Source organism: Peromyscus californicus, unplaced genomic scaffold, assembly GCF_007827085.1.
Source record: "Peromyscus californicus insignis strain IS unplaced genomic scaffold, ASM782708v3 Scaffold_14__1_contigs__length_90479793_seg_2, whole genome shotgun sequence".
NCBI lineage: Eukaryota > Metazoa > Chordata > Mammalia > Rodentia > Cricetidae > Peromyscus > Peromyscus californicus.
The window spans coordinates 64,463,526-64,489,599 of NW_026294436.1; the positions used below are offsets into that span (position 1 = coordinate 64,463,526).

At 43.5% G+C, this 26,074-nt stretch overlaps 1 long non-coding RNA gene across 1 annotated transcript; it reads left to right on the plus strand.

Moving 5' to 3' along the window:
• Nucleotides 1–19,579: 19,579 nt before the first annotated feature.
• LOC128109502 (uncharacterized) lies at nucleotides 19,580–20,954 on the plus strand. The gene is made up of 3 exons (XR_008217826.1): nucleotides 19,580–19,723; nucleotides 19,869–20,004; nucleotides 20,704–20,954. It is a non-coding gene; the product is annotated as an uncharacterized LOC128109502 (long non-coding RNA).
• The last annotated feature ends 5,120 nt before the right edge of the window (nucleotides 20,955–26,074 follow it).

Sequence of the window (26,074 nt, forward strand, 5' to 3'; positions counted from 1 at the left end):
TGAGCTACATTCCTGGTCCCTATTTTCATTTGTTTAAAGTCATAAAAACTGATCTATAACATTGTGCATATTCGTGCGCTGCTTTGAAGGGCGTGTTGCGTAATGCCCAAGTGAGAGCAACCGTTGTTTTCTCCTTTCTTATTTCCTTGTCAGGAAAATATACAATGTATCTTCTTCTTCCTTTTTGTTGTTCTTAATGTTGTTGTTAAGACTGAGTCTCACTCTACAGCCCACCCCGGCTTCAAACTTACAACAATTCTCCTGCCTCGGCTCCTCCGAATTACAAGTCTGAGGTATTACTCCCAGCACCTCTTTTAAAATAAGAAATTCCTCTTTTAAAATAAGGAATATTATCGTTATCTTTGGTCACCTTGCTGTGTAACGGCACACCTGCACTTACTTATCGTGTCTAGCTTAATGGTCTTACTGACTGGCTTTTTCTCATTCCCCTGCCTCATTTTTCTTGTCTGTGCAATGGATACAGTATTTCCTTATCCAATGGCTATAATGATAAAAGGAGACTATATATGTAAAATATTTTCTAAATAGTAAAATACTATAAAAACAAGATGTGATGTATATTGAACTACCAAAACCACATGCTCTAATACAGGTTGTATTTTCTGTCTGGGATGCCTATCCTTTTTTTTAATTTAGAAATTTATTCTGTTTAATCCACAAGCTTTATATAGCTTTAGTTAAAAAATAAAATAAAACAAGTGAAACCAAGACACTATGTCCAAGTCCAGGCCCTCCCAGCCTGCCAATGCAAGAGCTCTTCAGTTGTGTGTACCAATTCGAAGAGTAAGGAAAAAAAATATGGATGGGAGCCACGAAGTTTCATAAAACAAATTTATCTAACGGAAGGGTCCTTACTGGGTCAGATAAATTGCCTTTACAAAGGAGAGGAAAAAAAGGTGGGGGACGGGGAGAAGGAGAAGGAAAACAAACCAACCAACCCAGAGAGGACAAAATCCCAGAGTTCTAAATCAACTTGTGCGCCTGTCATGCACAGACAGACTCTTCGTGGGATGCCTATTTCTAATGCGGTATCAGTACAAAGAACATTTCTTTAACTCTGTAAATTATTACTTCCTTGAGCAATTAGCAGAAGAGAAACCGAAGTGGGACAAGGAGACCTGGGGCTGCTGGTGTATCGCAGTTTCAAGACTGGGAGTACAAAGGGCGTCTAGGCGGCGGAAGTCAAGGTTATATACTCTGTAGAAAGCAGGCAGTGTGGAAAACAGCTTTCCCGTGCCTTCTGGAACGCCGGCCCCTTTGTCCAGAAACTTTGAGGTAAAGAATTCCATAGGCAGCATTTGTGTAATTAATCGGAGCTAGAACTTAGTTGCAGGTAAGCCAGATTCCACTGGGCAGTGTTATTGCTTCTTCAACTAAGACGTGTACACACTTAAACCCAGGATCAAGCCCACAGGATTTGAACTCCTAACCTTTAAAACATAGGCAGCTCCTTTGGCTACCAGGCGAACCGATTGGTTCCTGTTTGCCAGGACTTGGGAGTTCTTAGGTAGACAGAGCCCCATTGATTCCACGGCCCCCACAGACTAACACCGAGAAGCCCAAAGGACTATCCATTTTAGATTTCTGGAGCTCTGACTCTGCTCCTTACCTCCCCGCCACAGTTCCAGGCTTGCAGCATCCCGGGGAAATCACACCGGAATGCATAGGCCTCCATCTTGCTGTAAGGACACGTTGGGTTGTGAGGAGAAGGAGGGCAATTTTCTTGGACATTCCTCTAGAACTAGAACACTCGCAGTGGGTTTTTGGTTTCGTTTTTGGTTCATAAAACTCTCCCAAACAGAGCAGGGACTGCTGTTTTCTCTGGGGGGCAGAGCCTCGGCCACACGGGCTGTTTGTCCAGGGGTGGTAATTAAAACCAAAACCCTTTTTTTTTCTGGCACGTGTTAACTTTTCTCCAAGCAGTCAGAATTGGACTGCACCCCCCTTCTCTGAAGTGATTTAATGATCACATCAGAAGAACAAGTCTCTTAAAATAGAGTCAGACTTCAGCTCCCACAAAGAATTTTAAGTTAGAAAGAGACTCGCAAGAGGTAGGATTGTTTCCAACATCTGACCGAAAAACATTATTTACTGTGACCTGAAAATGACAAAAATCGGCATAGCCTGTGACATTATGTGACAGAAGGAGTGAAGATGTTCTCTAAAACAATAAAAAACAAAATTTAAAATAAAGAAGGCTTGAACCTCATTCCCTGCAGGTTTTAAAGATGACCTATGCCAAAATCTGCTTTCTGGAATTTTTTTTTAAAAGTCTGGCTCCTGCCATCAGGTTTGGCTGGGAAGAAAAGCCTGGAAGACCGTGGCTTGGAATGTGTGAACGTTAAACTCAGACAGTGTTCCCTTTATAACAAGCAAGCCTCTGCCATGGCTGTGCACATGCTTTGAGTCTCTTCTCGCGATAGGTCGGAGACAGGGACTGGGTTGGGAGATCTCAGGTTCGCCTCCTTTTGTGCACTGCTCCCCCGTCACGACAGGGTACCGTGAAGGAATGGCTGAGCTGATAGGTGGAAGGCCACCCAGCAATTTGGATCAGGAGTCTGGATTAGAAACTTGGAATTTCCACGTCATCCTTCAAAACTCTGCAAACCTGGTCCACAAAAGCAATGTTTTCTAAGGCATTGAAGCCCAAAGGTGCACGGCGGCGCGCCACAGGCGTGAGGTGTGCTGGGTGTCCTCCCTGGGCTCAGGACCAGACGTTAAACACTATAATGAAATCATTAACACTCACAGGCGGCAGAGTTAGAACTTAAAATTGTCTTGCCACGAGCTATTGACAACGTATCCTAATCCAGATAGAGCAGGGAAGTGCTATTCCCCTAAACCCATTCATGTCAGTGAACAACGGATATAAAATGCAGTGTAAGGTCTATCTCATGTCATATCTCATGTGTCACATCCTTAGCAAATCAGCGATGATTACTCATGGGGAACAGAAGGCATTCTCTTTAACAAAACCCGAGAGTCTATCTCAGCACCATACCACATAGAGGAAGCTAAACTGGAAAAGGTATTCCCAGGAAAGAGGCAAATACCAAGCTCCCCATCACAGGGTCTTTGAGCAATGCAGATCTCTGTGCTTCAGTGGGAGGAGAATTCTCCAGAAGGACCCGGGAATGAGCATCACTAAGAACCAGCGGACATCTCCAGGCTGCCTAGAGGAGCCGTGGTGGACTGAGATGCAGAGTTCTCGGCAATGAGTATAAACAATGGGAGTGTGGGGTCTGGGACATCGTGCAACTCAGAAGACAATCACGGGAGAAACCGAGCCATGGTCAAAGGAGCAGGAATGACCAGAAGTGCTCATCATAAAACCAGAGCTCCACTGTATGTTATCCATAGTTTCTTGTATCCGTACGTTCTGTCTAAGTTAACAATTGATAGCTTTTCTAGGGTGCTTTCACACTCATACTGTGTCTGTGGACCCCATAAAATCATATTAAAACTGTTTCTTTGTGTACTGTTAAACATAGTTATTAGGGACTTTGGGGCCCTACTTGATGAGTTAAATCTGAGTTGTAGTCACATGACTTGATCATTTGTTCTGACTGAAATCATACTTGGAAAATCTTTTCTTTTCTTTTTTTTTTCTCTTTTTTTTTTTGGTTTTTCGAGACAGGGTTTCTCTGTGTAGCTTTGCGCCTTTCCTGGAACTCACTTGGTAGTCCAGGCTGGCCTCGAACTCACAGAGATCCGCCTGGCTCTGCCTCCCGAGTGCTGGGATTAAAGGCGTGCGCCACCACCGCCCGGCTCTTTTCTTTTCTTTGGTTTACCCTCTAGGAACAAACAAGCCAACTTCACATTGTTGTAAGAGTCCTACCATCAAAGGGACTGTACTTGTTCCCTCCTGCCCCCATGACAGTATCCTAAAAGCTTCAATGCCAATGACTACTCTAACTTCCTTTATTCATGCTCATTGTATACAACCCAAACCTGATGCTTTATTCATTACATTTGTTTATTCATTTCTCCGTCCAACACAGGTTCATTGAACACTTTCTGTGACCTTGACTGACTTACCAGACAGTCCTGACGCTCACAATGCTCACAGCTGACTGGGGGAATATAGACAGGAAATGTACAAACCACTCAATGCTTAGGACTACAAGTCATAGGAAGCACTGTGAGGGAAATGAATTTCCATTCACACTGTTGGAAACCATGAGAAAGGACCAAGTTTTGACCTTTGAAAAGAACCAGGAGCTAAGACCAAAAAGTTAAATTGGGGGCAGGATGGTGAGGGTGCTCTTTTGGTTTTTTGTTTTAAGATTTATTTATTTTAGTTTTGTGTGTATGATTATTTTGTCAGCCAAAAGGTATGTGCACCATGAATGTGCAGTTTTTGAGGAGGCCAGAAGAGGTTATCGGAGTCCCTGAAATTGGAGTTACAAATAGTCGTGAGGAGTCGTGTATGCTGGGAATGGAACCCAGGTCCTATGCAAGAGTGCCCAGTGCTCTTAATGGATGACCCATCTCTTTAGCCCCCAAGATGATGGGTTTTAGATAGAAACTCACGAGGAAGAGCATGTCAGTGTACAAGTGAAGGATGTGAGACAAGAAACTTTATGTGTTAAGACCTGAAACACTTCAAGTGACTAGAGTGCTGTAGATAGAAAAATGACAGGAGGTGAAGCTAAAAAATTAAAATAAGCCAGATGTGGTGAGGTATGCCTTTAATCCCAGCACTTGGGAGACAGATGCAGGTAGAACTCTGTGAATTCAAGGCCAGACTGGTCTACAAGATGAGATCTAGGCCAGCCAGAGCCACATAGTAAGGCTCTGTCTTGTTCCTGATTTTAGTGGAATGGCTTTGAGTTTCTCTCCATTTATTTTGATATTGGCTTTTGTCTTGCTGTAAATTGCCTTTATTATGTTTAGGAATGTTCCTTGTATTCTGATCTCTCTAGGACCTTTATCATGAAGGGGTGTTGGATTTTGTCAAAGGCTTTTTCAGCATCTAATGAGATGATCATGTGTTTTTTTTCTTTTAGTTTGTTTATATGGTGTATTGCATTGACAGATTTTCATATGTTTTACCATCCTTGCATCCCTAGGATGAAGCCTACTTGATCATGGTGGATAACTTTTTTGATGTGTTCTTGGATTCGGTTTGCCAATGTTTTATTGAGTATTTTTGTATCAATGTTCATGAGGGAGATTGGTCTGTAATTCTCTTTCTTTGTTGCATCTTTGTGTGTCTTTGGGTATCAGGGTAACTGTAGCCTCATAAAAAGAGTTTAGTAATGTTCCTTCTGTTTGTATTGTGTGGAACAATTTGAAGAGTATTGGAATTAGCTCTTCTTTGAAATTATGGTGGAATTCTGCGCTGAAACCATCTGGTCCTGGACTTTTTTTGGTTGGGAGGCAAAAGAAAGAAAGAAAGAAAGAAAGAAAGAAAGAAAGAAAGAAAGAAAGGAAGGAAGGAAGGAAGGAAGGAAGGAAGGAAGGAAGGAAGGAAGGAAGGAAGAAAATGAACTTTAATCATGTATATATGTGCTTGAAGGCCATAGAATAGTGCTTTATTTTTAATTAAATGCAATGGAGGTTGGAGTATAGCCCAGTGGTAGTGTAACATGAATCTTAAAGGGTCTTGTTAATAAAAAACAAACTCAGAGCCAGGAAATGGAGTGAATGCTGGAAGATCAGAGAAGCAGAACAAGCCACAGCTTCCTCACCTTGCCAATTCCTCAGCTGATCTTGTTTCCTCAGACTGGAAGCTTCTGTGTCTTCATCCAAATGGATCTCAGCTGAACTGCTGCTCAAAAGCCTAAAAGCTTAACCAGCTTAGTTCCTGGTTTTCACACCTTGTATACCTTTCTACTTTCTGCCATTACTTCCTGGGATTAAAGGTGTGAGTCACCATGCCGGCCTGTTTCCATTGTGGCCTTGAACTCACAGAGATCCAGATGGATCTCTGCCTCCAGAAGGCTAGGATCAAAGGTGTGAGTGCCACCATTTTCTGGCCTCTATGTCTGTCTAGTGGCTGTTTTGTTCTCTGACCCCAGATAAATTTATTAGGGTGCACGATATATTGGGGAATACAGTATCATCACAGTGCTAGAGTGCTTGTTTATTGTGTGTGAAACTCTGGGTTCCAGCCTCTCAATGTGAATGGATGAATGAGTCACTGCAATGAGAAGCTAAGGAAGGCTTAAGCTTGTTCTCTGAAGTCTCTCTAGCTAGAGTGTGTGTGCGTGTGTGTGTATGTGTGGGAAGCAGAGGAGGGAGGGCGGAAGAGATTGGGATGGGGCTTGGGAGCTCAGTGGCAATAGTCTGTTGGAGAGATGATGGAGGTGATGGAGAGGTACAGTGTCAGTGGTCTTTGGGGAGATGATGGAGGTAATGGAGAGGTACAGTGGCAGTAGTCTATGGGGAGATGATGGGAGTGATGGAGAGGTACAGAGAGTTGAGAAGTATTTTGAAAGTGGAATCAATAGTATTTTGTACCAGCTGACTTTATGGGAAGGGAACTTTACAAAAAGATCCCTGGTAGTCTGGGACTTCAGCAAATGAACAGCCAGAAGGGAATTCTGTTTAGACAAAGAAGATGGGAGGAGGAGGAGGAGAAGGAGGAGGAGGAGGAGGAGGAGGAGGAGGAAGAGGAGGAGGAGCAAGACTTCTGCTTCAGAAAATGTAAATATGAGTTGTTGAGATATTTGAGCAGCCAGTTGGCTTACATCAGCCTGGAACTCAGAAAAAGGGTCTGGAATGGAGATAAATATGCATGTGTTAATAGTACTTGACAGTATTGAAGGCTACAGGACTGGGTGAGATCATACAGTGCCAAGTGTGGGGAGAAAAGAGAAATGGGCTCCAGCGAGACACCTCTGGAGACAGAGATAAGGAGGAAGGCCTGGCTCTGTGCTTTCATTAGCCCGAGCCTAGGAGAAAAGAGGACATGAGGACTGGGCTGGTGTTTCGGTGGTGGTGCAAATCGCTACACTAAATCCCTCTGAGGTTAAGTGGAGGTCTGGAGAGAAGTGGGTTTGGTACTGTAGCCATTTTATGTGTTGAAACGGACTCTTACCAGCCCGGAGGACCAACTGTGGGCAACTCTTCTCAATTCTGTAAACAGTAATGACAAGTTGATAGCTTGAATTCAGCCGTGGTGGGAGTACTTGCATCATGGAAATTGGCAAACCCTTCCACAAGTTTTTGGTTGTTTTTGCTTTTCTTTTAAAAATTTGGTTTTAGTTTTATTTATTTAGTGTATGAATATATCATCTGCATGTATGTGCATGTACCACATGGGTGCCTGATACCTGAGGAGGTCAGAAGAGGGCATTAGATCGTCTGGAGCTGGAGTTAAGATGGTTGTGAGCCGTGATATGGGTGCTGGGAACAGAGCCTGTGTCCCTTGGGAGCGCATCAAGTGCTCTTGACCTCTGAACCATCCGTCCAGCCCCCCTTTTTCTTTTTGGCATTTGTTTGTTGAACATGCACCGACATTCATGTGTAGCTCAGCTCCATTTGTGAGGGGGAGGGGTACGGGCCTTCCTGATCTATCAGGTTCCATCAGAACGTTTCAAAAGATTTTCCATGGGTCTAAGTCCTCTTCAAAGGGGCCAGCTGGGTGTCTAAACTTCCTTTGAAGTGGGATTTTACCTTTGCCACAGAATTCTCCACAGTCTTAGCCCATTAGTGACTAACCTTCACAAATTTGATGCAGACCAACAGGGGGAGAAAAGATTCAGTGTGGTCATCTGAAGAATGTCTCCAACTCTGAGATGCAATAATTCTGCCAGGGCTGCAGAAATTCCAGGAAGTATAAGCAATAAACCACATTCATTTACTCCTGGGCTTGTTTACATGGTAAAAAAAAAAATCATTAGGAAATTCCAGAACTCAGGGACTAAGAGATTTTCCTCAGTATTTTTCTTTTTTTAAAAAAATGCTGTTCTGTGAAGATTAGCTTGAAGGTAAAAACTTTAATATTTTCAATACCATAATAACTGAATTAGATCATTTGGTAAGTTAATTAGATAAGCAGATGAAAAACAAAATTATTTAAAGAACTATTGCTTTTTTTCTTCTTCTCAGTGCTGGGGATGGAATCCAGGGCCCCCCACATCCTAGGCAAGCATTCTACCACTGAGCTGTACTCCCTGCCCGAGAACCATTATTCTTGACTACATGTGCTTATTAAAGAATTGCTTGTTTATGAAATAATATTCTAGATTGTGCTGTCATCTGAAGGGGAGCTAAGGATAGTACCGAAGGCTTGCAGACGCTGCCATCTGCCAAGGGAGTCTAGGCAGCCCTGAAAATGTGCTCTTTGACACATCTCTACTCCAAACACACAGCATTGATGAAGTTTATCAAGATTAAAATTTAAATAAACAGTTCTGTAGTTCAAATCTGGAACAGAAACACAAAGCTGTGAGCTGAGCGGAAGCCACAAGCTTATGGGATCCTGGGGCTGGAACCAGGCAATATTAACTAGAGTTTGGCTCGTCCCAGGGAAATGAAAATCAAAGAGCTGCTTGCCCAGATGGGAGACTGAAGCCAAGCTCACTGCCTGAAGCCACAGGAAAGGCAGGCTTCTCCTGCTCATGAAAGCAGGCTGAAAGACTTATCACCGCCCAGGGCTGTAGCATTAGCCAACCAAGGACTTAATGGACAGGGAGGACACAGCTACAACCTGTGACCAGCAGGAAGGGTAGCCCTATCTGTCCTCAGTGTCACCGGGGGTGGGGCTTTGGAAACACCATTAGTAGGTTGGAGTCGGAATGGAAGCTTCCTACAGCCAAGTGTGGAATGAAGGCAAACTCCAAATCCACTACACACAGAGGGGAGAGTGTGAGGGTATTAGAGGGACAGAAGGAAGGAGGGAGGGAGGAAGAGAGGAAGAGAGAGAGAGAGGGAGAGAGAGAGAGAGAGGGAGAGAGAGAGCATATTTAAGCTTATTTTCTAAGTGAGCTTCTCAACCAAATTCAAAGCTAAGAAAGCCAACAACAAAAAACTCTAGGAACATGCATTTACTCCTTGTCTCAGTCACTGTTGCTGTGAAGAGACACCGTGACCAAGGCACTCATAAAGCATTTAACTGGGGGCTGGCTTACAGTTTCCGAGGGGTTAGTCCATTGCCATGGTGGGTAGCATGGTGGGAGCAAGGCAGCACTCATGATTTTTATTTTAATGAAATAGCGAGAGCTACATCCTGATCTACAGAGAGAGAGAGAGACAGACAGACAGACAGACAGACAGACAGAGACAGAGAGACAGAGACTGACTGGGTCTGAGCCTGGGCCTGACATGGGCTTTTGAAACCTTAAAGCCCACCCCCAGTGACACACTTCTTCCAACAAAGCCACACCCACTTCAACAAGGCTACATAGTCCTTCTAATCCTTTCAAATAGTTCTGTTCCCTGGTGACTAAGCTTTCAAATACATTAGCCTACGGGGCCATTCTTACCCAAACCACCACACTCATGTTGGAATTAATTTTATGGAATAACCTGAGGAAAGCTTTAGATATGCTGAAAATGTGCATGAGACATATGAAGGAGCTTCTGGAGTGGTATGTGGTGGCTCCTGCCTGTAATCTATAATCTCGGCACTCAGGAAGCAGAGGCAAGAGGACCACAAGTTCAAGGACAGCTTGCTCTGCTCTAAACAGTGAGTTTCAGGCCAGATAGCACTGTGTAGCAAGGCCTTGTCTCAGACACACACACACACACACACACACACACACACACACACACACACAGACACACATACACACACACATACACACACCTTACACACTTACACACAGACACAGACATACAGACACAAACACACACAGACAGACAGACAGATACACAGACAGACATACAAACACACACACACACTTACACAGAGACAGACAGACACACAAACACAGAAAGACAGATATACAGACAGGCATACAGACACACACACACACTCACACACAGATACACACACACATTGTATGTACAGAAAGTTGGGGGAAAAGCATGGAAAAATAACTTCCATTAAACAAAGCAAAGCATTATAGGAAAAAATTCAGTGAAACCAGAATAGATTGTGAAAAGAATTAGAAATCTTAGAAATGAAATACACACTCATTAAAATAAAAATCCAGTAGATAATATGAACTATGGACTGAAAGTAGTTTCAAGAGAAAATTCGAAAATTGATGATAATTGAGACTTTCACCGTGGAAACAGGGCCGAGAGACCGAGAGGAGCAGTGAGTGGGCTAGAGGGTCGTTGATAAGCTGTGACATGTGTTCACCCAGAGTTTCAGAGATGGGAATGAAGGGAATTACAGAGAAGCAATATCTAAAGAGATCATAGTGAGTGATTTTTTTTTTATAGTTGAAAAAAGAACCGAGGGACCGGAGAGATGGTTCAGCAGTTAAGGGCACTTGCTGCTCTTGCAGAAGACCTGGGTTCAGTTCCCAGCACCCCCATAGTGGCTTATAATCATCTATAACTGCAGTTCCACAGGAACTGATGCCCTCTTCTGACCTCCGAAGACACAGGACATGTGCATGGTGGCAAGCAAAACACTCATCACATAAAATAAAATAAGTGAATCTAAACTGATTTAAAAAGAGAAATGAGGGTGAATGAGACAGCTTGGCAGGTAAGGGAGTGTGTAGCTCAAGCATTAGAACATGAGTTTGAAGTCTTAGCACCTGCATGAAAAGCCAGTGTGACCACATGTGTGGCTATAACCCAGCACTATGAGGCAGAGACAGGCTTGCTGGCTGCCAGCCTACTGCCTCAAGGGTAGAAGGCAGGGAGTGGAGGAACAGGACATCCGGCATCCTCCTTCAGCATTTGGGTGCAGGAACCCACGTTGTGTACAGGCACTTCACACACACACACACACACACACACACACACACACACACACACACATACACACACACACACACACACACAAATGAGATCTCATGTAGAACTCCAAGTAGAATAAATATTATAAATCTATGCATCTCAGTGAAATTATACAGCATTAAAGATAAAGAGAAAACGTAACAGCCGTTATAGGGGAGAGAAATGAGAATCTGACTGATTGCTGACATCCCCTTGGCAAAATTTGATACCGGAAGACAATGAAATGTGTCTTTTACAGTGCCAAGGGAAAGTAACCGATAACCTGAAATTGATTTTTTCATCTTTACCAATAATTATTCAATTGTATGGGCCAATTAAAGGCATTTTCAAAAACAGGTCAAGCAAAATGAATGAAATGGAAGACCACCAGGAAGACAGGAAGGTAACGTTAAAGGTTTGATCTAGTACACATCTTGAATACATACAATACTCCAAATGTGCAAAGAAAATGTAGTCCTTTGTTTTCAAGTGTATCTAGAACTTTTATAATAGAAAAATTTCACATGTAAGTTAATCTTAGCAAAATTTTTTTTAAAAGTTGCTATCATACAGACTATAACGTGGTTATAATTCAATTGAATTAGAAATCAATACTAAGGATATAATTTAAATTGTCACACACATGCCGGGCAGTGGTGGTGCACGCCTTTAATCCCAGCACTTGGGAGGCAGAGGCAGGCGGATCTCTGTGAGTTCGAGGCCAGCCTGGTCTCCAAAGTGAGTTCCAGGAAAGGCGCAAAGCTACACAGAGAAACTCTGTCTCGAAAAACCAAATAAATAAATAAATAAAATAAAAAAATAAAAATAAATTGTCACACACAGTGAATCTTAAATTTTTCACCCAGGTATTCGAGATTAAAAAGGAAATTGTGGGGGCTGAGAGTGCAGCCAGCACAGCCGTGGAGGGCCTGCCTGGTGCTGATGTGAGGCTCCACAGCCAGCACAGCGGTGGAGGGCTGCCTGGTGCTGATGTGAGGCTCTGTACTGAACACAAAAGAAAACCCAACAGAAAGCAAACAGTTTCAAAAGAAGTTGGACATGGTAGTGTGTGCCCACAACCCTTGCCCTCAGGAGGCTGGGGAAGAAATCACAATGACAATCACTCAAACATTTATAAGTAAAAATATTTAGAAATGAGAGATAGGCACTGGCAAGATGTCTCAGAAAGTAAAGGCCCTTGGTCACACAAACTTGGAGACCTAGGTTCAAGCCCCAGGACCCATATAAAGATGAGAGGAGAGAACCAACTTTACAAGATGGCACATGCCACTGCCCCCTTCATCATGGGCACATGCACGCGTGTGTGCCTCCCCCCATAGAAATACATTTTTAAAAATTATGAAATGAGAGACATAAAGAATCTAAAGTGTATGCCCTACTTGTACTTGTTACAAAAACAAGGTTGGAAAACAATAGGGTAGCAATAAATATAAAGAATGAAGAAGAAAGGGCCCCCATAATAAATTACCGCAGGTGGAGGGCTTAATGCAACAGATGTTTATTGTCTCATAGTTCTAGAGGCCAGAGTTTGATATCAAGGTGTCTTCTGGGTCCTGCTTCCTTGCCAGGAGCTTGGGAAAGAAATACTCCATGCCTCTCTCACGGTTTGTGGAACTTCATAGTTGCAGGAAACCTTCGGCTTGTAGCTCCATCTTTCTAACTCTGTCCTATAATGGTCTCTCTATGTGTTCTTACATCCTCTTACTTCTGTGTCCATGTTTTCTCTCCCTCCTCCTCCTCCTCCTCCTCCTCCTCCTCCTCCTCCTCCTCTCTTTCTTCTTCTGTGATTAGATAAACCTTGGGCTAGTAAATGTTCTGCTACTCTTTTTAGATATTTTATGACATGTATTTATATTGTGTGTGCACATGCATGCTCATATGCATACACAACCCACTGTGGAGGTCAGAGGACAACTTTCGGGAGTCAGTTCTCTCCTATCATGTGGATCCCAGGGATGAACTCAGTTGTCAGTCTCGGCAGCAAGCATCTTTACCTGTGAGATATCTTGCAAGTCCCTTACCTTTTCTCATAAGGATATTGGACATGTTAGATTAGAGGCTGACCATATTCCAGTTTGAGTGGACACTGGCTTAACCAATTCTATCTGGGGAAGAAAAATCTAACACGAATACAGAATTTTTTAATAAGTCTAGTGAAGAACAAAGCAAGCAGACATCAGGAATCATGAAGGTAGTTCATGTCTATACAGTCAGGAATCATGAAGGTGGTCCATGTCTATACAGTCAGGAGTCACTGTACCATGAAAAGGATGCTAGAAACACCTTGAGTATTTATAGTTTCTCAACCAATAAGAGAAACTATAAAACACAAATGATTTTCTTTCTTTCTTTTTCAGACAGGGTCTCACATAATCCAGGCTGGTCTTAAACTGTGTGGCCAAGGCTGGTCTTGAACTCCTGACCCTTTTGCCTCCACTCCACACTCAGAGTACTTGGATTATAGGCATGTACCACTGTACCCAGATGCTCCTCTTTAAAATATGAATTGACAGTTTTGCCCAACATCTGAGGGTTCTTTTGTCATTGTTTTGATTATTGGAGATCTGGGGATCAACTTTGGAATGTTATGTATGCTAGGCAAAGTTCTCTGACACTGAGGTACACCCCTAGCCAGTAGCGTCTAGTCAGAATCAATTTAAGCTGAAATACCACAGTTAGGAATCAACATCTCAGGGCTGGGGATGAACACAGTGCAGAGTTCTTGACTAGCATGTGCTAAGCCCAGGTACTATCTCTAGGACCGCCACAAGACAAAAGTCATGTCTGGCCAGATGTTGACTTCTGTCTTCTGGTCCTTGAGCTGTAGAAAAATGAAGCAGAAGGGAGCTTGCAATTGAATCATGGATTTGTCAAACAAAAGTTCATTCTACTCACTGGAGTATGGTGCCTAAGGATTTACGTTAGTCTCACAGCGTGAGGATAGTCACCTGTAGTGACAGCTCACCTTGAGAAGTTGTGTGGTTGAATTTAAGGGACATGCACGAATATAGATGTGGACTCAGTATACAATTCACATTTGTTTTTAAGCCAACTTGTGTCCATCTTGGAGGGAATAGCACATCAGGCTATTTCAAAGATCTTGGATGGTAAGTGACTCTCCACGACTCTATTTAAAACAGTGGTGGGCTCACACTGGATCTCATTTTCAATGTTTTAGAAGCAAAAGTGACTGGAAAAGGTGCTAATTGTCAGCAGTGACCCATTGGGCTAGAAAAAAATTCTGAGAAGTCTTAATTCTAATCATTAGGCAAATACTTCATTATATTTGGACACACCAAACATATATTTGCACTTACACAAATGTTTCAGTGTGGTTATAAAAATACATAGAGGAGAAATAATAATATGACTACTGACAGATCTTTGGTACAGCTGCAGATTGCAAATATTTCTTCTCTATGTATGTTCATATCCAATAAGAGATAAAGATCTGCAAGCCCGCTGAGCTGGTATTTCACTTATGTGCTGTTTTCTGTCTGCTTCTTAGCAAGGGACAGCATGTTCCACATCTGAGCTGCCCTGTATTCCCACCTCTGGGTCTGGCTTCACTCCTTCCATGTCAGCTTAGCCGTTGAGCGGTCTGTCCATTCGTGCTCCCTCCCCTTCAGATTCTGACTTGCTTCCCTTCCCCCCTCAGAAATGTCCCATTGCTTTCTTGTGTTCTAGAATAGTCTCCTGCTCGTATTTTCTACACTTGGCAGCCTGTTCCCAAAGGAGGGGAAATTAATGACATTATTCTTCAGTTCTACTTAAAAACCATATTTAAATGAAAATACAATGGTTCTTTTTTTTTCCTGCGTGTTCTAGTTTTATTTCTGTTTCTATGATAAAATACCCAAACAAAAAGCACCTTAGGGAAGAAACATGTTTATTTCAGCTTACAGTTCCAACTCACCATCCATGATGCAGAGAAAGTCAAAGCAGACGCTCAAAGCAGCTGATGACCTTACATCCACAGTCTAGAACAAAGCAAAATGAACACACCCATGCGGTCTGCTTGCCCTCTCTCTGCTCAGCCAACTTTCTCTACTCTTAAACACAGTCCAAAACCCAAACCCTGAGGCAATGCTGCTCAGAATGGCCTAGGTCCTCCCACATACATTTACAATCAAATCAGTCTCCCACAGACATACCCACAAGCCAACTTGATCTAGACACTTCCTTATCAGAGACTCTCTTCCCAGGGAATGCTAAGTCATGGCAAGTTGACATTTAAAACTATCAGTGTGCTTCTCATATTTGACCCAAACAATCAAGGCATCGCCAAAATCCAGCTTTTTTGGGGGGGCGGGGAGGAGGGTGACTTCATCGTCTGCACAGTTTTTTGGCTTGCCCTCGAATTAATATCATGCCTAGGTACAAGTTGTAAGAGAGCTGTGCAATGGCTGGGCTCTGGGCTTATGCGCTGTTCCGTTTCCCATATGCACATCCATCACTGTGCCTTTGCTTTTAACGGCCTCTCCATCTCAGTATTTATTACTCCTAAAGCTCCTCTTCCCAACTGAAAACCTGAGGACTGGAGCCAAGACCACTCATGGAGGACATCATTGAACTAGAGATGACCTCCGGACTGCTGAGATCTTCCCACCATACCCCAAATGTCTTCCTCAAGGATCAGCTTCAAAAATGTCCATCCAAGAGACTTTCTTGGAACTTTCTAGTAACCGATCCCTTCTTTGACCTCTTGTATGCTTATTGGTACCCCTCTTTGGAAGTTACCACTCTTCATTTTCACTGTGGTTATTTGTGCACAAGCGCTGCGTCCCCTAAAGGCCTGTATGTTAAAGGTTGGTCACTGGAATGGTGCCTTTAGCAGGTGGTGGAATCTTTTAGAGGAGGCCCTATGGTAAGTCTTAGGGTCACTTGAAGAGGATTGTGGGAGTCCAGTCCTTTCTCTTGGTTCCCTGGCTCACTATGCGGTGAGTGGTTCCGTTCTGCCACACACCTAAGCCATGAGGTGCTACTTCACCACAGGCCCCGACAGCAATGGGGCAAATCAATCATGGACAGAAATCTCCAACACTGTGAGCCTCAATCTACCTTTTCTCTTTATAAATTGATATCTCGGTTATTTGTCTTAGTAACAGGAAGATATCACACGGGTCATAATTTCCTTTCTGTTATTAGGGACTTCAAGGCCAGAATCTATTTTATTCAATCTTGTGCTTCTCATATTACCTAACCTTGTATTAGTAGAGGCTCATTATATACTTATTAAGTTAATGGAATGCCTCTGGGTTCTGGATAACTTGTGGCCATGGAAAGTATACAAAACCAGGCTCAGCAGCATGCCAGTTAGCTTGGAGAATCATTTCAAGCTACGCCTTCATGGCTCTGCCTTCACATTTCTGTGGTTCTGGACTTGGTGTAACAATGAAAATGTTTTTAATCTGTGTAACCCAATATGTTAGAGCAGCCACACGTGACTATTGCATGAGACTGAAGAACTGAACATTTAATATTACACAATTTAAATGGATTTATATCTAAAAAGTCACATATGTGGTTACCACATTAGATGTCATAGTTCTAGACTATCCTGGCACTTTGTGATTTTTTTTTTGAGTCTTCTTATCTTGTTCCTTTGAATTTGCTTGAAAAATTATAGCTTGCTTGCCTGGTAAGACATGGCTTCATCATCCTCCAGCTTCCCAATTCCACATTCTTTGTCACTTCCTAAAAGAGAGACAGGCTCCCAGAGCTTCATAACTGCTCTCGCTTCCCCTGGCCCCTGCACTCAGATTTGCTTTGTGAAGTGTAGATATGATGCTGTGTAGATGGTACGCCATTGTTTACTACTGTTGTTTTTAGAGCTTCAAGGCCCATGTCTTGCACATGCCCAGTTCATTTTTATCCACTGAACTATACCCCCCACACCATTTGCTGTTGTTTTGAATCTGAAACTTCTCTCTCTCTCTTTTTTTTAAAGATGATTTATTAAGTTAGTTGGATAGTTTTGTATATGTGTTTGTATGTGAGGGCATATGCACGCACAACACACTTGTGGAGGTCGAAGGGCAGCTTTGGATGGTAGTCCTCACCTTCCATATTGCTTTTGAGGCAGAATCTCTTGTGCTGTTTGTTATAAAGTTGCATACTCCAGGCTAGCTGGAGCTTGAGCTTCTGGGGGGCTCTCACGTCTTTGCCATCCATCCCTTGGTAGAGGTAGGCCAATCAGAAGGTCAAGACTATCCTGAGTTATGTAGTCAGTCTGAGGTCAGCCTGGCATATAAAAGATCCAGTGCTGTGGGATGTCTTTCTGTACATGGTAATATGTGTTGCTTTGATTGGCTGATAAATAAAGCTGTTTGGCCAATGGTGAGGCAGAATAAGGTTAGGCGGTACATTCAAAATGGAAGAGAGAGGAAGAAAGCAGAGTGGGAGATGCTGCGGGCCACCACCAGGAGAAGCAAGATGTGAAAGAACTGGTAAGCCACAAAGCCATGTGGCAAGACATAGATTAATAGAAATGGGTTAAGTTATAAGAGCTAACTAGCAAGAAGCTTGAGTCATAGGCCTTACAGTTTGTAATTAATATATAAGTCTCTGTGTGTTTACTTGGGACAGAGCAGTCGGGGGACTAAGTGGGACACAGGAAAACTTCCATCTACAATCTAGTTTCAAAAAAGAGTGGGGATGAGCTCTTCTCTCAAAAGAGCTCTACCTTTCCTTTTTTCTGTTAATATTTAAAGTCAGTAACCCAGTGACAGTTTTCATGAAGGAATGTTCAGACATATGTCATTATTCATTTTTTTTTTATTGTGATCAAGTCTATGAGTCTCATTGCAGAGATTTTACTGGAAAATTGAGAGATTGTGAAGTGCCTAAAAACAGAACATTTGGTGGAAATAGGATAAGGATTTGTCTGTATTTTATTTAAAACTTTTTCTCTCTCTTCCTTTCTTTCTCTTCCTTCCTCTTCCTCCCTTCCTTCATTTCTCCCTTCCTTCCTTCCTCTCTCTCTTTCTCTCTCTCTCTTTCTTTCTTACTCTCTTTCTTTCTTTCTTTCTTTCTTTCTTTCTTTCTTTCTTTCTTTCTTTCTTTCTTTCTTTTGACACAGGGTCTCACTATGTAGCAGCTCTGGCTGTCCTGGACCTCTCTATGTAGACCTCGAACTCAAAGAGATCCACCCACCTCAGCCTCCCAAGTGCCAGGACTAAAGGCATGCCCCACCACAACTTTTCTCTTTAAGGGAGTTTTTTTTTCTTTTTCTTTTTTTTTCCATTTAGGAGATAGGGTGTCACTATGCTGCCCAAGTTGACCACAAATTCCTGGGCTCAAGTGGTCTTCTTGCTTTAGCTTCCTGAGTGCCCCAACACCTAATTAAAGCAAGCTTTTGAATGCTATCTTGTGTGTGTGTGTGTGTGTGTGTGTGTGTGTGTGTGTGTGTGTGTGTGTATGTGTGATAATCAAATAGATGAAATTAGTTTTGCCTGAGTCTGTGAAAGCATTTTGGTTTACCTTTCCCCTAATCATATGTTAGCAAGATTGTGTTCTTCAAGGAACCCACCTTAGGACCAAGTCCCTGCTGACTGTACCCTGTGTGAGCAGTCAAGACCCACCCAGTGGGTCCTGATGAGCTCAGGCAGGACTCAGTAAATTAATAAGAGCTTCAGAGTTAGAGGGCCAACCCTGGAAATGCTGTCTCTGAGGAACTGTTCTGTGGCCTGTGCTCCGAACACTAGCTCATGGTGTCCAAAGTATGAAAAGAAAAGAAGGGGCCAGAAGGAAGTGTTCTTGTGGGACAAGAATTTTAGCTGGCAACAGTTAACCACATCTCCCCAGATATTCGACATGTGTTATATAAGGGAACCAATTCCAAGACAAAACAAAAAATAAAATGCTTTGACTATAAAGTAAAAACAGGACAAATTAGAACTGACTTTCTTTAAATTTTTTTTTAATTTATGTGGAATGGGTTTGTTTAAGCCTTCTTTTTCTTTCTTGCTTCCCAACACCACAAAATATAGTATATTATTTCCCCTACTATCTATTGCTCTGCCAATTTTCATACATTAAAAATATGTTTTCAATTTTCTTGCAGTGCTTATGAGTTACATGCACACAGGCAGATGGACAATAAATTATTTTTATAGGACTCATCGACTCTAACATTCCTCTGTAGCTCAAAGTGGTTCACAATCTCGAGGCATTTAGTCCTGATTTGAACTCAGTGCTCACAAAATAAGTGGGTTACAGGTAAAAGTTCTGTTTGTAGACAGTTTGCCTTTGCCTAGATACACAGTCACCCTGAGCAAATAGCTTCCATCTCATTCCTGTCTATATCAACACCAATGAAGAAAACACACTCTCTAGTCTATACCTACCACCCAGGACAGAAGTAACAGGTGACACTGATATGCTGATTGTTGATGATGTGGTTATGACATAAAAATATTATCAAAATGCTTGGCCGGGTGGTGGTGGCGCACGCCTTTAATCCCAGCACTCGGGAGGCAGAGCCAGGCGGATCTCTGTGAGTTTGAGGTCAGCCTGGGCTACCAAGCGAGTCCCAGGAAAGGCGCAAAGCTACACAGAGAAACCCTGTCTCGAAAAACAAAAACAAAAACAAAACAAAAAAAAAAAACAAAACAAAAAAATTTATCAAAATGCTTATAACTCCCAATTCTTTTTCTGCTTTGGACTTCTTTCCTGAACTCTAGGGTCATAGATACAATTCCCCCTTTGGTGTCTATGATGGTTAATATTCACGGTCAACTGAACACCCAAGAAGAAGGCTTTTGGGCATACCTGTGAGGATCGTCTAGCTGAAGGTTAACCTCTGAGGATGTCTGTGAGGGATCTAATTGAGGTAAGAAGACCTGCCCATTGTGGGCAGGACCATTCCCTGAGCAGAAGATTCTGGACTGTGTAAATTGGAAAGGGCAAGGTGAGCATTAGCCTGCATGCATTAATTTATTATTCCCTGTTCTTGATTGTGGCTGTAACATGACCAGCTCTCAAGCTTCTCTTGCTGTGACTTCCCTGCTCTGATGGACTGGAACCCGGAACTGTGAGCCAGAATAAACCCTTTCTCCCATGAGTTGCTTTTGTCATGGCAACGTTTATTATATCATAGCAACAGAAAAGAAAGTAAGTCGCTACTGGGCTTCTACAGCCAACAGTCTGAAAAAGAACCATTGGGTTTACACCCCTGAAACCTGCTCTTCTCTCAGTGAGCCTTGTGTTAGGGACCAACATCGTCATTCACCTGGCTGGTGATCCTGAAGTTTGGCAAATCTGTATGGCCTGTAACCACTATAACAACAAAGCTACTGAAGAGCCCCGTCACTCTAAGATATTCACCAATATCCTTCACAGTCGATCCCTCTTCTGACCTCCAGCCTCAGGCAAATACTATTCTACCTTCCATCCTCAAAGCAGTGCTTTCCCCAGAATGTTGTATGACAGAGTAACACAGCATGTGCTGTTCTTTCTTGTCCTTTTGCGTACAAGGCTTCTGAGATTCAGTGACATTGGAGTGTTTCCACAGTCTATGTCTCTTTGTTACTGAGTCCATGGTGTAGACATACCACAGTTTGTATATCCATTTGCCTGCAGAAGGACATTTAGGTTGTTTACAGGTTTGGATGGTTCTTGTCAAGGCAACTGCAAGAAAATGGTTCCCATTTTTTTTTATTTTTAACTCTTGCAATGCTGGGGATTGAACCTAGGACTTCTATGTACCACTTCTAGGTCCAACTGAGCCCCAGCCCCAGCCATACCCTTGGGTGATTCTTAACATAGATAATAAATACATGCAAAGGAACATACATTTTCATTTTCCTTCAGATACAGACCGGGAAGGACTATCACCAAGCTGTAATGCACTGCCAGACTGTTTACCAGGGTAGTTGCCATTTTCCAGTCCCCCAGCAATGTGTGAGAGAACCAGCCACTCCTCGGTGTCCTCCACATTTGTGCTGCGCCTTGAGCTGGATGTGTGGTCTCCTTGGGCTGTTAGCTTGCCTTTCCCTGATGGCTGGTGATATCAAATATCTTGTGTGCTTACGGACTCCAGGTAAGCTTTCTTGAGTAAAGTGTCTGAGTGCTTTTTAATCTCTTCCCTCTTCCCTCCCTTCGTTCTAAAGTTACTTTTTTTTTTTTTTTTTTTTTTTTTTTTTTTTTTGGTTTTTTCGAGACAGGGTTTCTCTGTGTAGCTTTGCGCCTTTCCTGGAACTCGCTTTGGAGACCAGGCTGGCCTCGAACTCACAGAGATCCGCCTGGCTCTGCCTCCCGAGTGCTGGGATTAAAGGCGTGCGTCACCACCGCCCGGCTCTAAAGTTACTTTTACTTAGTGTGTGTGTGTGTGTGTGTGTGTGTGTGTGTGTGTGTGTGTATAAGTAGGGGCCAGAGATTGATGTTGAATATCTCCTATTATTGCTCTCCACCTTATCTTTTGAGTCAGGGTCTCTCAGTCAACCCAGAGCTGACTGCCTAGCTTGGCTGCTCGGCCATCAAGCTCTGGGGGTCTGCCAGCCTCTGCCATGCTAGCACTAGGGTGACAGCCACGTACAGCCACGCTCAGCTGTGACATAGATGCCCCTCATGCTTGTGTGCCAGGCACCCTCTGACGGGGCTGTCTCCCCAGTGCCTCCCTCATTTCTTGATTGCGTCAAGAGCCCAGGACTGACCCATCTCATCTAATTCGCGAAAGTGCACGTCATAATGTTCCTACAACAGAATGGCCTGATGACATACTTCCGAGAACATAATCCAATTATTATGCGACACACATTTACATTTCACAATAGCTCCTTCCCCTACTCCTGCCAGAAGAATGGGGAAATTTTCCTTCAGTGTTAATTGTAAGAATCAGCTAAGGTTCCAGCAGGTGAAGTTCATGTTATACCCTCCCCCTCCAGCCCAGAGTGGGTCCTCTAGAGTTTATATGTGCTGGGGTGTGTGTGTGTGTGTGTGTGTGTATGTGTGCACATGCACATGTATGCATGTGTTTGGAAGGCAGAGGACAACCTCAGGTGTCATTTCTAGATACTACCCCTCCCTCCCCATCCTCAAAAGGGGCTCTTCCTAGCCTGGAAGGCCAGTTGGCTAGACCAGTGGGCAACCAGTCCCAGAGATCTACCAGTCTCCCCTGTCCCCAGCACCGGGATTACACACATGTGTCACCACACCCAGGTGTTTTCTTGTTTGTTTGTTATTTTACCTGTGTTCTAGAAATGGAACTCAGCTCCTCTTACTGTTTGTACAACAAACCCTTTCCTGGCTGAGTTTTCCCCCCTCACCCCCCACAAACCCTGGGGTTTTTGACTCAGATTCATCTACACTAACTGTCCAAGTACTGCCAATTAGGGTTCAAGTTTCCCACCCTGCCGCGATGCTGCAGCGATTTCTGCCTGCTGATTTCTGCTCTCCTGCGCCATGATTCTTTGTGTCTACGTCTTGCCTGTCTCTCTAGCCTGGAAGACGGCGGTTTGCTCCGGGGCATCGCGTTCTTCATCTTTTCAATTTGCTCAGCCTTTTACTTGTCGTTAAGATGCAGCAGCTTCTGACAGGCCCAGCCAGCTGTGGCTTGGCTTTTAATCCTCGATGGTGTTTCTCTGAAAACAAAAACATCTTAATTTATATGAAATCCCGTTTCCGATCTTTTTTTCCCTCACACAGAGCAAGCTTTTGTGCTGTACCTAAGAAATGTCTGCCTAGCTCAAGGTCACAGGTTTTTTATCCCTCAGAATTGTTCTTTAAAGTACAAATCAGATAGCGTTCATTACTTCTGCCTAAATTCTCCAAGGGTTTTCCCCTCGCCTCAGACTAAAACTGGAACTCTTCCTTCTGGGCTACAAAGTGCTTCCTGATCTTGCAAAGCCTTTCTCCCTCTCCCCGCAATCTTCTCCCCATCTCCCCGTCTCCAGTCTGCTCTAGCACTCCCCCACCACACCCCTCCTGGCGAGCCTGAAATTCTCTCTGTAGACCAGACTGGCCTTGAACTTAAGATCCACCTGCCTCTCCCTCTCCTAAGGGCATGTCCCACCACACTAGGCCCCTTTTTGTTTTCTTACTGTGCCGCACACCCTCCACACCCTCGTTGGAGCCTCTGCCTACATAATTCTTTCTCAGATTTGGCACATTCCTCAACCCTTAAGACTCGCTCATGTTTTTTCAAAAAATTGTTGTTGCTGTTTTAATTTTATGCGGGTGAGTGTTTCACTGGCTTGTGAATGCTCTATATATGTGCAGTGTTCGTGGAGACCAGAGGAGAATGTCTGATCCCCTGGAACTGGAGTTATACAGTTGTGAATAGCTGGGAACCAAACCCGGGTCCTCTGCAAGAGCAACAAGTGCTCTTAACCGCTGAGCCATCTCTCCAGCCTGGACTTGTGCATGTTTTACCATCCTCTCATGGAAATTATCATTGGCAATTCTTTCTGTAAGGGGGCCCCCCCTCGGAGTTGATACAGGACACACCCAGACACCAAATTCTCAGCACAAAGGAGATTTATTGCCCTGGAGGGGCAAGCAGTGGGGGTGTGTGTGTGTGTGTGTGTGTGTGTGTGTGTGTGTGTGTGTGTGTTGGGGGGAGGCGGGGGGCTGCAAAGGCAGACAGAAAGCAGCAAGTAGGTGTTTTTTGCAGGAGTGGGGGTTTTAATGAGAAAGGGGGGAGTCTATGCTAGAGTGAGTTGGTAAATCCTGATTGGAGTATTAACTAACTAATGAATTTGGATTGCTGGATCTTGGTGTTTTGTCTCAGGAATGAGTCAGTGGCCAAGTAAGGGAATAGACCTTGGGGGCTAGCTTTCGGAATGCAGTCTAACGGTTTTTGCAAGGGAGAGGGAAAGGGAGAAAGGGGTAAAACCTGCTGGCGCCATGTTTGCCATGCTTGGGCCTGTTAGAGCCCCTCACTTTCTAAAAGAGGGCTTCATTTTCACTTGCAATCCTGTTGCCATTCGTGGTTTATAATCCTTATTACTTCAGGGATTAATTAATAATTAATTGAATTGCTTGATTTTTTACTTATATGCATGTAAATAAATCTACTTATTTACCCTAAAATGTGTGTTCTTTCAGGGCCAGGCATTTTCTGGTTTGTTTATCCATGTGTCTCTTGAGCTGATAGCTAGATCAGACACAGGGTAGCAGTTCAATATGTATCATGTTGAAAAGAACAAAAAAAAATACCACACTCCACTGAAAGTCACACCTAATATACCGAGAAACTCAGAATAGGAATCTCAAAGGCGAAATGCAGAATACATATGTGATAAAGGAGAGACTAGGGTCTGGACAGGGAAGGGTTTCTTGTTTTTTAAATTTTATTATTTTGTATGTGTGAGTGCTGTCCCTGCATGTAGCTCTGTGCACCACATGTAGGCAGTGCCTGAGGAGATTTGAAGAGGGCATCAGATCCCTTGGAACTGGAGCTACCGACCATGGATATGAGTAGCCATGTGGATGCTGGGAATCAAACCCAGGTCCTTTGGTAAAGCATCCAGTGCTCTTAACTGCTTATCCATCTCACCTGCAGGTTTTCTACTGAGCAGAAGAAATGAGGGTTTTAGTGAAACTCTCTGGAAAGGAAGCCTGCTGAGCAAGGGCACATGTTGTATGTTATGTTGTTTGTGTTCTGACGAATAAAGCTTGCCTGGAGATGAGAGGGCAGAGCTAGCCACTAGTTAACCACAGAGGCCAGACAGTGGTGGCGCACACCTTTAATCCCAGCCCTTGGGAGTAGGAAGCAGGAAGATCAGGAGCTCAAGGCAACCCTGGCTACACAAGTACGCTTTTAAGCCCATTCTGTCAGAGGATTCATAGAGACAAGATCCCCCTACTCAGTCTAAGGATTCGTAGAGATAGGATCCCCCCATTCGGTCTGAGATTTTGTAGAGGTAAGAAGTTTCTAGTGGCTGCTGCTCTGCTTTCCTGTTCTTTCAGCTTTCACCTGAATATCTGATGCTAGATTTTTATTGATTAAGACTAATCAGGATCATGCTTCATCTGGCATCCAACTTTTGGGGTACACATTCACAAAAAGCCACTTGCCTGTGGCTTTGTAGCCACCAACACACAGCAGAACTGCATGTAGGGGCTCCCGCCAGAGTCACTGCCTCGCCCAGCTAGGTTTTCTTTTCTTTTTTCCCCAAACCTCAGATTGAGTTCAGGATTTTTCTGCTGTGGGATGGTCTGTATGTCAAATGTGTTGCTGATTAGTCAATAAATAAAACACTGATTGGCCATTGGCTAGGCAGGAAGTGTAGGCGGGACAAGGAGGAGAATAAAGCTGGAAAGTAGAAGGCTGAGTCAGGGAGACACTGCCAGCCGCCATGATGAGAAACAGAATGTGAAGATGCCGGTAAGCCACGAGCCACGTGGCAAGGTATAGATTTATAGAAATGGATTAATTTAAGCTGAAAGAACAGTTAGCAAGAAGCCTGCCATGGCCATACAGTTTGAAACCAATACAAGTCTCTGTGTTTACTTGGTCGGGTCTGACGGCTGTGGGACTGGCAGGTGAGAGAGATTTGCCCTGACTGTGGGTCAGGCAGGAAAACTCAAGCTACAAATGGCGTCCAACGTGGTGGCAAGAGTTTCCATCTAAAAACTGAGAAAAAGGATTCTAAAACGGAGCTAAAAACAGTTCCTAATTGTCTCTCTCAAATGAGCAGCAGCTGCTGGTTTGAGCTACTGGTGGGTTCCTAGCGTGCGCGCTGGACCTGCAGTATGGCGGGAATGAGTCCTCTGCAAGTGGCACATTAAGCTGCGTGGTGGATTTAGCCTTTGCTGGTGCAGAGCAAAAGGGGAGGTTTCTGGACTACACGCTGCTTGGATAAAAGCATAGACCCACGATAGCTCCCAGAGCTGGTGGTAAACGTAGCCATGTTGGGAAGCTGAGGTGGGTGGAGTCAGCAACCACAGCTGCTGCAGTTTAAAGCAACAGATTCACAATAAGACAGATTCAGATATAATAGTTTACAATGTGTGTAAAATATACGTAGGCTTGAAAGAGACAAAAAAGGTGATATATACAGTATAGAAACAAATACATAGTTTTAAAAAATAAAGTCTTTAAAGAGACAGTAAAATTAATATAAAAAATAAGCCACGTGAAGATGAATATTACACAGAGAATCTGGATTGTGTTGTCTTTGGGATTCTTAACTACAGAGAGATATTTGATTGTAAAGGAAGCTGAGTTAAACCAATATGC